Genomic DNA, 12,118 nt, shown 5'->3' with positions numbered 1-12,118 from the left:
ACACAGATTGTTAATAAGCACTACAAAATTTATTTATATATATATATATATATATATATATATATATATATGAATGCAGATTTGTATATTTTTAAAAGAGCACATATAAATAGTTTTTAAACAAAAAGGACTTTCCAATTCTATAAGTTACGAATTTTCCTTTAAAATAATTGTTCTCTAAATTTATCCATTATTCCTTCTAATACGTTTGTCCATACGAATCTGAAACTCTAGTCCCATAGATTCCTCAGATCTATGCATATGGGATTTTCTCATATAGAAATTTAACTACCCATGACAAGAATGCATACAACCAAGATATTCAACACATGAAAACTTCAAAAAGTATTCAGAAGACACAAAGAAAACAGGAAGTGCAAGAAGCAAAATATCATATGCAAAAATCACAAGTGTCTACTTGGACACTGATGCTAAATCACTTCTCCTCAGAATCTGTAGAGCAAGCTCCTTCCTTCTCCAACGTTCCTAAGTCCTCCAAACATGCTCTTCGAGCTTCTAAGAGTGCCTGAATATAAATAACTCTCAGGAAGCACCTAGAATGTCTTTAGAAACAACCAGAAGATGAGTTAAGCATTAACAACTAAGCACGATCTTTTTCCAACCTTTTAGATGAGTCACAAGATTGTAGACACCATGTGCTTAATTTGTGCGCTAACTCCTATGTTGTAGACATATGTGCAATCAAGAGGTGCACTTACTCCTAGATAGACTTATAACTTTTATTTTAATTCTTTTATCATTACTATTATTATTTATTTATTATTTTATTATTATTAATTTTAATTTCTTTTATTTAATTCTTTTCTCAATTAATTTTCATTTAATTAATTAAAATCAAAATATCTAAAGATCATGATATTATATTAATTTTTTCAAAATAATTAAATTATTAATTAAATCTTATAATTTTTAGACTTAATTAATAGAAAATTCACTATAGACTTTCAAAATAAAATATGAAAACCCATCATAGAACAATCCATGCAAAATCAGTCTAAGGTGTTAAAATCACGAATTATGTCATCCAACACATTCGAAAAGTAAAATATCTCAGATACTTGTCCTACCTCTCTAGGACAATTGGTTTAGGGTTTAGGATTTGGACTTGAGAATTTATCTCCCCTCTCTTACCATTGAGATAGTGCAATAGGGTATGCTCATCCTGGCAATTTAGGGAAGTTGATACCCGATACCTGCAACCTGCATAAAATTTATGCATGTACATACTATATATATATATATATATATATATATATATATGCTAAGCTAAATAGGCAATGGCAGGAAATGGTGCATCGTGTAGATCCCGACTAGTAGGTGACTACGACTCCCTTCCTTAACCACATCAGAAATGCCATATAATAAAAGAACAAACACGCACACCATACACATACAAGTATAGGGTAAGTATCCATAATAAAACACATGTGATAATAAACAATATAAATAATCATCATCAATAACTAAAAGTAATGTAATAATCATCATGCATACATGAAATGTAGAGTCTAAGTAATCTCATCACATATCAACTGAATCCATAATATAATATATGATAGTCTCTAAACAATGCTACTAACCATCAACATAAAACTGGCCTAACAGAGTTCGGCCATAATAGGAACAATGTATCTAAAAAAATGTAAACGAGGGCAGGTACTACAAGACTATTGATCTGAGGAGATTGGTAGCAAAGTTATCAAACAAGCACTAAAAAATCTATGAAAGAGTAACAATCGAAACTCCCAATTAGTTAAAATCTACGAAGAATAGCATCATCATCATGTTTATAGATATGAAGATTAGTGAAAAAGGCCTAAAGAGAACATGCATCAAATTTAAGAGTAATGATCCTAAAACTAAGATGACACTTCTTGCCCACATATATGAAATTTTTTGATAGGCTTCTTCCCGTTTACCATCAAGTTCACAGACCTATCATATTTTTTAGACACCTCTTTCATTTGGTCCACCATATATACATCCTCTAGATTGCAACAAATGTTAAGGGACAGGGTTACAATGTAAGGAATTACTTTCTCAAAACCAAATTTTGTCTCTTCAATGCCAATACATTCATAGCCACCAATACTACCATCATGATGATTGGTTGTGTGACTCCCAAATTTTTCAATACTCATGTTTTGCTTCTTCCTGAACCTATCAAGATTGTGTATTGCAGAAATAGAACTAACCAAAGATCTTTCAACGTCAACTGATGAAAGAAACTATCAGAATTGGCACTCCCATACATAAGATTGAAGTCAAATAAGAACCTAACAGCCACACGAAGGATCACACTCCAAAATGCTTTGGCGCTACAGACAAAAATAATTAGAAGATATTGTATCTTTCATTCGCCAAGATACTTTCTCAAGTATATTGTTCATCGCTGCAACATAGTAGTGTATACCTAAATGAATGGATGCATTATTTGTCATAGAGAATAATTTGTATATTTCCTATATTTCTATAACAACATGTGCCATATGACTTTAGTCGAAATTCAATCTTGGCCTACAACTCTACAAGTATTGTAAGCTGAACAAATTTGGTTTGCGATATGATTTGTGTCAAAGATAATAGCAAAGCTATTTTTCAAAAATAAAATTAGTTCCAAGTTGGCACATCTCACAAGTGGCTGAAAGCTCTCTTTTAAATAATTAATTAAGTTAAGAAAGTGTCAAGCTTGCAATCAAGATATAATGGGAATTAATTATTAAGAAGGGCATTGATCATTTACGTGGGACAATTGGACATTTAATTTAATATTATACATTTCCTCACCTTGAAGTGGCAATCTATGTATCAAAGCTATAAAGCATATGGGAAGAGAAACTACTAGTAGAAAAAAGCAAAGTTAGCATGCACTACCGATATTGCATTCTTCAGATAAGATTGATAGAATCTCTTAACAAAAATGGAGAGACATGAATAATCTACTCCAAAACCTTGGGAGGATCATTGTGAATAAGAAAGAAATGGTCTTCGAGTAGACATTGATCAACTAAGAGTATGTATCATGGAAGATATGAATCACTAAAATGGAAGATATATGTCATTTGTGAACTATACAAACCTCACAATATATTTTACTGTGGGCGTCAATTTGGGAGGAGCCTTATTATAATATATAAATATGATTATTTGTAAAGAATATATATATGTTCCTTGGAGCCATAATACTAGAGGTTGCACACCAAAGAACATGAATTATAGATGAATACAAGTCTCTAAAAATTAAATAACAGGAGACTTGCTAAACCATTGCTTCCATCACTCGTAATATTTGTCAACATGAGACAACATTCACATCAAGCCCGTCTTGGTAAACTGGAGAGTAGGTTATCAAACTACAAGCTGAAGGTCATGCAAGAAGCCACATTAACCTCAAATTCACACATTCATGGTCTTCAAACAAAAATTGATTTAAATATAGAATCTCAACATATATTCTTAAATGGACTAATGTAAGAATTAAGTACACAATTTGGATAAAGATGAAGTTTTATGTAATAAGGAATGGTCTCCATTTAAGTATCCATAGAGAGGGGAAATTGCACATGGGAATTCTCTAGAGTATTACATCTTAAGGTATTTGAACAAACCATTGTTCAAGAGTGGACGATAATCACATATTCAGATTGTGTAGTCCAACAAAAGTAACTCAAGGTACAAATGTAATATCAATAAAAGGATTGGCATAGATGAGTGTGATTAATTGAAGACTTCCGAATCATCAACAAATGAAATTTGAAGTTCAGAGAATCAAATAAAAATTAGAGAACAGATGGTAAAAATGGATTAAATTAAGATGGATCTCAGATTGGTTTCAACATGTCACCCTATTCATACACTTCGGAGGAGATGCTCAACTTGGGCTCAACCAGGGAGAAGAAAGGTTCATTCAAACCATAACTAAATTCAATGTGAGACTTTATTTTGATCCTCCAGGTTACATTGGAAATTATTGGATCAAATCTTTCAAATTGAGAATTGTATGCGTTCTAAAATGGTTGCCTAGTCTATGGGCCCCCATTCTTCAATTTGTCAATTTTTTGAATTAATGCATCGCAATATTTTATTGAATCAATTCAAATCATTTTCTTTAATCAAATTGTAATTAATTTAATTATTTCAATATTTCCTGAGGTTTGATCATTTCATCAATAATTTTATTTAATTAAAAGAAAAAATATGTTTTAAATAAATAAAATAATCTTATGTAATTAGAAGAAAATCTCTCTTAATTAAATAATCTTATATTATTTAATTAAAAGAAACCACTCATTTTAAATAAATAAAATAATTTTATTTAATTAAACAAAAATTTCTCTTTTAATTAAATAATTTTATCTTATTTTGTTAAAATCTTTCTTTTTATTAAATAATCTTATCTTATTTAATCAAAAGAAAATATCCTTTTAAATAAATAAAATAATATTATTCAATAAAAAATATCTCTCTTTTAATTAAATAGTTTTATCTTATTTAATTAAAATCTCTCTTTAAATTAAATAATTTTATCTTGTTTAATTTTAAAAAAATCTCTCTTTTAATTAAATAAATAAATCCCCACTTGCAGCTCTCTTTTTGATGAACAAAGAAAATTAAATCAAATAAAATATTATAAAGATTCTCTATTTTTTGCACATATCTCTAAGTGATGGGTTTTTTCCTCTTACTTGTTTTTTTAGGGATTTATTCCACATTGCTCTTGTGAGAAGCCTCCACACTTTCCTTTGTAAGGAGCCCTCTCCTTCTCATTTGGGTAGATGTTAGTTACTACAGTATTGTTATTTTGCAGGTTTGGAGATTCTGGAGGAGTTTGAGCAATAGGGTTTGAGCCTTAGGGTTTGGAGATTGGAGCTTCATTGCAACTTCTCTCTTGTCTTCTTTTCTCATACATCCATGGCTTCAATCATCATGTTTCATCATTGTATTTTCATATTAGCTTAGAGTCATATTTACTTTCATAAATTACATTTCATTTCTTGCATTGTTATCATTTTCATTTGTTTGCATCTTCATTTGCATCCATATTTGATGATCATGGAGACCTTCACTCTTTCTTTTCCTTTTTGAATCTCTCTTTTTATGGTGTACTTGTATGGGCACAAACTAGGTCAAACTAAGAGCCTCTATTACAAACTCTTGCACTCCATGAATAGAGAGCTATGAGTCGTCATTTGAGATCTCATTCTTGAGCAATCTTAGATATAATGACTCATAGAAATGTGTCAAAATTTTATCACACATTATTGGCATCCACAGTGGGGCAACCCACCTTTGCATGTTGGTTTTGGCTATTTCTGGAGCTAACCTTTTTGTACAGATTTGTTTGGAAACAAAAAAGCCTAGATCTTAAAGATTTTATCATGTCTCCCAAATAGCTTTTCATTTTGGTCTAAAATTTTTTTGTAGATTGGAAACATATAAGAGAAGCTTTGGTTAAAATTTTAGATTTTTTAGAAATAATTTGTATTTTTTATTATTTTTCTTTATTTTTATTGAAAAACTTTTTTGGCCATAAATTATTAATTTTTTAAGAAAAATATATATTTTTGGAAAGGTCTTGGAATTCTAAATAGGGTTTTTTTTTGTATTTTGAGTTTAGAGCACATATGAGGGCTCAAACACTCGATTTACAAAAATTGCTCTATTTTGACAAAATGGGTCCCTAGGGCACAAATGAAAATATTTTTCAAAAATTTTAGCATTTTTAGAAATTTTTCTATTTTTTAATAGGGGTCTCTTTTCTCTATTTATGGTTTTGGGTCTGTATTCATGACATATAGGTCCAATCTTGTTGACTAGGCCAAAAATCAAAATTAAGAAAGGTCATTTAATGATTAACTTGCTTTTAATTTTCACATAGTTCAATGCATGATGTGATTTTTTATTTGGGTTATTTGTTGGTTATTATTACTCATAAAAATCATATTTTTATATCTAACCCTATGGTTTGCATAAGACATATCTATCTTGTATTGGTTTGCTTGTTATTTGCTTGGAGTGCTTGCTTGGTTCGTTAGATCAGTGGAGTGATATGGATGCATTTCTTTGCATCTGAGGTATTCTCATACATCTCTATAACATTTTGATTTTGGAATTAAAAATGAACCTCTCATGTGTTTGGCTTGAGTATTTTGCATGCTTTCATAATTCACATTTTGATTGGTGCTCTAAAATTGGACCTAGATTTGCTTTCTTGCATACATGTTTCACACAGAAATTAGGCCCTATGAATATGATTTGTGGTGATCTTGAGAGAGCGGAATTCATTTTCTTTCTTTACATGTGAAGCTTTTCTTGACTATAGATCCTCTTGTAGGTAGGGAAGGATTTGATATTATTTCATTATCTTGCTTGGTTTGTCTTTGATATTTGCTGGTACTTTCTCTCTTGATATTGGTGGTGATTGGTGTTGGCTTTCCAAAATTTAGTGAATTAATTTCAAATTAGTTTTTTAATGAATCTATTTTCTATGTTTGGGTGAGATGAAGAAACTAGAGGAGTATTCTTTGTTCCCTTTTGGGCACATCAGAAACTTGGAACCCTTGAATTAGAACTAAGTCCTCATGTGGTCCAGTTTTATGAGTCTTCCTTGATTAGAGAGGGTTAACCATAGTGGGCACTCCCTTTATTGGGTAAACCACATGGATGGAACCTCAAGCAATAGTAGCCTTTTTTGTCATGGTAGCAACACCCACTATATAAATGTCCTTGTGGAAGAAATTTTCATGGGTGTAGTCTTTTGTTGGGCTGTCAGATTTCCTCAGCATCTCTGATTGATTAAATTCTTAGAATGTGTCAAAACCCTAGTGGGCTGAAATTAGATTCCATCCACTTGAGATTGCAAGAGTTGCAAAGTTGCCCATTACTAAGAACCATAGTATAGCCCAATTTTCCTTTTCTAAGACTATGTGCATGATTAAAAAATATTTTGAGAACATACATAGTAGTGGTTCTAGGGATTAGATTCATACTTGTATGCATGAATTTGTGAGCCTTTGAACCTCACACACACTTCAATGTGGTCCTTACCTATGGATTCATCCTAGAATGAACATGGGATAGTTCATCCAAAAGGTCTGACAGTACGACCTATTGCCTTCTATCTAGAAGGATTTTGCCTATTTATGCTCTCAGAATCAAGATGCAGGCAACCAGACCTTTTTAGAATGAAGGGTTTTAGGATGCAATTAAATCTAGATGATGTATGATTAGTCTATATGAAAGATGCAAGTAATCTAATAACATATTAAAAAAATTATACTATATGTGTGCATATTAAATCTAAATAATGAAAAGCTTATGATAATAGTAAGCAAATGAGTGCACAATTTGACAAAAATTTGATGCAAATTCCATTCAACCTCTGTAATGAGGGATTAGAAGCCCTTTAAATAGAATCGCTAAAATTCATCAATGGTTGAGATCAATTCAGGTCAATCGTCATAATCAAAGAGAAGATTTAGTTGAAATGGAAACTTCCTTATGCAGGTGAAGTTAACTATTTCAAATATGAGTGTGATGAGTAGTAAATTGAGCTTTTCATGAGTGTGAGAACAAGTTAACTAAATTAATTCCCATTCGAGAGAGAGTTTACTCAGAGTTTCCATTTCAAAACTGAAGAGAAAATTTTGAAGAGTTTATTTAATTTAACAAGATGAGATATGACCTCATAAATGCCTTTTTCATTTAATTGAATAATTTTATTCAATTAATTAAAGTAAGCATAATTAAATTAAATACATTTAATTCCTTAGTACATTAGCCTTAGGAGATAATTTAATTTAATTAAAGTATCGGTGCTTAGAATTAAATTAAATCTTAATCAATAGGTTTAATGTGACTAATACGAGTCAATAATTTAAGAATTAAATAAGTAGCATAATTAATGTAGATTTAGGGTTTTCTACATTTGACAATTAAGTCAAGTAGCAAAAATTAGAATAAGAATTGCCTAGTAAAATAGGACTTTAGGGTTGACTAGAATAAACTAGAATTGGTTGACATGGCAATGAGCCAATTTTGGGGTATTACATTTTGCCCATCTTTGAATGAATGTGCGAGCAGCACCTTCAATTCAAAGAAAATCAAAAAGTATGATGCAAGGATCAAGAAATGAAATTGGTTCCAAAATTGATGATACAGAGACCAATCAATAAGCTTTTAAATATTATCTATAGAATGGAGCTTGGTCTTAAGGAATCCAAGTAGAACACCTAGATACCTGAATTAATAAGCATTTAAAATGTTTTCTCCAGAACAATGTTTAACCTTTAAGGATCCAAATAGAATGCCTAGATACCTAAGATGATAAGCATTTAAACAGTTTTCTCTAGAACAAAGTTTAACCTTTAAGGATCCAAATAGAACACCTAGATACTTGAGATGATAAGAATTTAAAAGGTTTTCTCCAGAACAAAGTTTAACCTTTAAGGATCTAGATAGAACACCTAGATACCTGAGATGATAAGAATTTAAAGGGTTTTCTCCAAAATGAAGTTTAACCTTTAAGGATCTAGATAGAACACCTAGATACCTGAGATGATAAGTAGTTAAAAGGTTTTCTCCATAATGAAGTTTAACCTTTAAGGATCTAGATAGAACACCTAGATACCTAAGATGATAAGCATTCAAAGGGTTTTCTCCATAAGGAAGTTTAATGTTTAAGGATCTAGATAGAACACTAGATACTTGAGATGATAAGCAGTAAAAGGTTTTCTCCAGAATGAAGTTTAACCTTTAAGGATCCAAATAAAACACCTAGATACTAGAGATGAATAAGCTTTTAAAGAGTATCTCCAGAACAGAGCTTAATCTTAAGGGATCCAGATAGAACACCTAGATACCTAAAGTGATAAGATAACATGACCCAATCATGAGTTGTAGAACCATCCCCAAAATGAGGCTTGATCCTTAGGAATTAGAGTTTAGACTATCCTGATACCTGTCCATCAAACTCTGATGAAGATTGTTATAAGATGTGATTAGCTAATGACAAGATGAAATAAATGACAAAGATGTCAGATAGAGGGGAACAAAATTCCTCTAGTGATGATATGCCCCAAGTAATGAGGACATAAGATGGGAACAGAATGCCCCAAGCAATGAAGATTTAGATTGATTTTGACATTTAGATTCGATGATGTAATCAGCCTACCCCTTGGGAGTGAAATTGAAAGATGACACACTAGAAATAAGATGTAAAGAAGTATAGAGAGAGATACAGAAGAAAATGAAGAGTCAATAGGATATAGAAGAGATCATAATGATCAAAAAAAAATTAGAGTCAATTTAGCATGATTTTGAGGTCTAGAAGACCAAGTTTGACCATAGTTGACTATATGTGACCTGTTTTTGGATTTGAGATGAAATGTGAAGAAATTTGAGGTGAAAAGATTCTAAGATTCACCAAGTACCAGCAAAAATGTGGACTTCACAAGCGTTCGATCACACTGGTCCCAAAATTTCAAAATGCATTTTTGAGCCACTTAAGTGTTTCAAATTTTGAATTTGATCCCAAAAAAATGGGTTTAGAGTAGCTAAAGTAGCCAAGAGGGTGATTAATCAATCATTTGTCCAGTTGTAAAGAACATGATGCTTTGAACAAGCCAGCAACCCCTCATCATAGAAGACAAAAGTAGATTTGCAATTGAATCATATGCCGAACCAAGTAATGCAATCCTATGCTATATGCCACCCTAGGTCTGGTTACTAAGTCTCAACAATTTATCATCATTGAGCATAGGACGAAATCCCATATGTCATACAATTCCCACTAACATTGCAATCATGGGACTATGAATAGGACATATGTTATAAGTTTGTCGGAATTGAATGTAAGCATTCGAGGCATAAGAAGTTGGAATGACCAGAACATTTGTCCCTTTTATTGTAGCAAGTTAACATAATCATCTAAGCATAAATGCTAGGATGACTAGAATGTTTCTTGCATGGTAGACAAACTAAACACACAAGAGATCTATCTTATGCTAAGTACTTAGTATTTATTTTGTCTGCAATGACCCTCATGTTCATAACCTGAGATAGAAGTGTGCTAGATATACTTGTAGTGACCCATAGGTTCACTTAATAGGATGAGTATCAGTATGTACTATAGCATTAAGAGTTCACTCCAACAGACAAGGAGAAGAACCAACATTATTGACATATTTGTATAAAAGGAGTCGAGGTACACTCGACCATTCAATACGAGATGGAGGCTCTTATAGTGGACACCCCTCTTTTTAGGAATATGTCAACCTATTGGAACAAAATCAAAAATAGAAAACAAAGAAAAAAAACCATGCCCTTAATCATCAATTCGCTAGTCATAAATGACATCATCAAGTTTCTCGAGGAGGCATGATGAAAGAAAAAGCAAAACAAACAAGAAAAATGCTCAGCATATCCAAACAAGTATATCATTTTGAGTTCAAGGTCTGTCATGGGATTGATGTCAAGTGTCAGTGTCCAAAACATTGATGAAAGAAATCTCTTTAGTAGGGTGACAACAGTAGGAAAACACAACTAGAATGACTGGTGATTGAGGTCAAGGAGGAATCTTCGAGGTGAAGATCCTAAGAGGACCAAGTGATAGTAGATAGACACAACCAAGATGACTGGTGACTACTAGAAGAGAGATCTTCCATCAAGGAATCTTGAAATGTGACCCAAGAAATAGTAGATAGACACAGCTAGATTAACTTATGACTATTGCAGAAGAGATTCTATAAGGAGAATCTTGAAAAGAGTGACATTGGCAATAGTAGGCAGACACAACTAGAATGACTGGTGACTATCATGAAAGAGATTCTATGACACTGAAGGGGAATCTCAAAGGAGTGACACTAGCAATAGTAGCCAGACATAGTGAGGACCATTGGTGACTGTCATGCAAGAGTTCTATGAGGAGAATCTTGAACAAGAGTGACACTAGCGACAATAGGTAGAAATGTATGTGTGAATTTGTGGGCTTCTGAACCTCAAACACACTTCAATATGGTCCTTACCTATAGATTCATCCTAGAATGAACATGGGATAGTTCATCCAAGAGGTCCAATAGTGCGACTCGTTGCCTTCTATCTAGAAGGATTTTTCCTATTTATGCTCTCAGAATCAAGATGCAGGCAACTCGACCTTTCTAGAATGAAGGGTTTTAGGATTCAATTAAATCTAGATGATGTGTGATTATTCTATATGAAAGATGCAAGTAATCTAATAACGTATAAAACAAAATAGACTATATGTGTGCATATTAAATCTATATGATATCAAATCTAAATAATGAAAAGCTTATGATAATAGTAAGCAAATGAGTTCACAATTTGATAGAAATTCGATGCAAATTCCATTCAACCTCTGTAAAGAGGGATTAGAAGCCCTTTAAATAGAATCCCAAAATCTATCAATAGTTGAGATTAGTTTAGGTCGGCGATCGGGATCAAAGAGAAGATTCAGTTGAAATAGAAACTTCCTTATGTAGGTGAAGTTAACTATTTAAAATCTAAGTGTGATGAGTAGTTAACTGAGCTTTTCATGAGTGTGATAAAAAGTTAACTAAATTAATTCCCATTTGAGAGAGAGTTCACTTAGAGTTTCCATTTCAGAACTAGAGAGAAGATTTTGAAGAGATTATTTAATTTAATAAGATGATATATGACCTCATAAATTCCTTTTTCATTTAATTTAATAATTTCATTCAATTAATTAAAGTAAGCATAATTAAATTAAATATATTTAATTCCTTAGTACATTAGCCTTAGAAGATAATTTAATTTAATTAAAATATAAGTTCTTAGAATTAAATTAAATCTTAATCAATAGGTTTAATGTGACTAATACGAGTCAATACTTTAGAAATAAAATAAGTAGCATAATTAATGTACATTCAGGATTTTCTACATTTGACAATTAAGTCATGTAGCAAAAATCGGAATAAGAATTGCCTAGTAAAATAGGACTTTAGGGTTGACTAGAATAAACCAGGATTGGTGGACATGGCAATGAACCAATTTTGGGGTATTACAATACTAAGACACTATTCTTGTTTATGTGCAAGGTTGCTTTGTCCCTTGCCCATTT

This window comes from Cupressus sempervirens, chromosome 8, assembly GCF_028749045.1.
Source record: "Cupressus sempervirens isolate cs-2001-9-10 chromosome 8, ASM2874904v1, whole genome shotgun sequence".
NCBI classification, from domain to species: domain Eukaryota; kingdom Viridiplantae; phylum Streptophyta; class Pinopsida; order Cupressales; family Cupressaceae; genus Cupressus; species Cupressus sempervirens.
Note: the sequence above shows the minus strand (reverse complement) of the source record.